Here is a 1,057-nt window from a genome sequence, read left to right as displayed (position 1 = left end):
CACTTACCTTGATAGCCCCTTTTCAGTGTGTCTGCATTATTTATTTATTGTTTACTTCAGAGATAATGTGTCAATATAAAAGATTTTTACATTACGGATAAAGCTGGCCTTTCCTTTGAGCAGCATTCTTGGCCTCAGTTCCTTTCTAATGTTAACCAATTTACTTATTCTTCCAGATCCTTTTATGTGCATCTAAAACATAACTATGGTAATGCGGGTAGAATCAGAATACCTCAGAGCCTTATTGTATGGATTCTATCATTGTGCCTATCACAAAATAAGTGCTTAGTGAATGTTACCTTATCACCATTATCTTCTCAAGCTTCATTTTTATTATTTATAGGAAAACTTTTAGCCATAACCTATATCTTAACTCAACAACAAAGACCTCACAATGGAGAAAGACGTTCATTTAAATGAGTACAGGGAAAGTTTGACTGACACTTATTCCTGTTGAAAAATAATATTTGCTGCAAGGCACAGTGGCTCACACCTATAATTTCAGCACTTTGGGAGGCCAAGGTGAGTAGATCACTTGAAGCCAGGAGCCTAGCCAACATGGTAAAACCTCATCTCTATTAAAAATACAAATATCAGCCAGGCATGGTGGTGTGTGCCTGTAGTCCCAGCTACTTGGGAGGCTCAGGCACAGGGTTTGCCTGAACCTGGGAGGCGGAGGTTGCAAAGAACGAAGATCATACCACTGAACTCTAACCTGGGTGACAGAGCAAGACTCTGTCTCAAAAAAAAAAAAAAAAAAAATTTGTCCTACAGAAAAATATAAGGCTATTAAGTGTAAAAATACACTATAAAATTTGTAACAGGGTAGAAATGAAAAGCTATGGCAGTTTTCTCCATTGAAATCCAAATACTAATTTAGTATTCTGCATGATTCTTTGCTTAAAAATAAAATCCAGGCAGGCACAGTAGCTCATGCCTGCAATCCCCCCACTTTGGAAGGCTGAGGCAGGAACATTGTTGGAAGCCTGGAGTCTGAGACCAGCCTGGATGACACAGCAAATCCCTGTCTCTACAGAAAATGTTTTAAAAAGAATGA

This window comes from Callithrix jacchus, chromosome 22 (genome assembly GCF_049354715.1).
Source record: "Callithrix jacchus isolate 240 chromosome 22, calJac240_pri, whole genome shotgun sequence".
Classification (NCBI taxonomy): domain Eukaryota; kingdom Metazoa; phylum Chordata; class Mammalia; order Primates; family Cebidae; genus Callithrix; species Callithrix jacchus.
The sequence above is the reverse complement of the archived record's forward strand: the minus strand, read 5'-3'. Positions refer to the sequence as shown.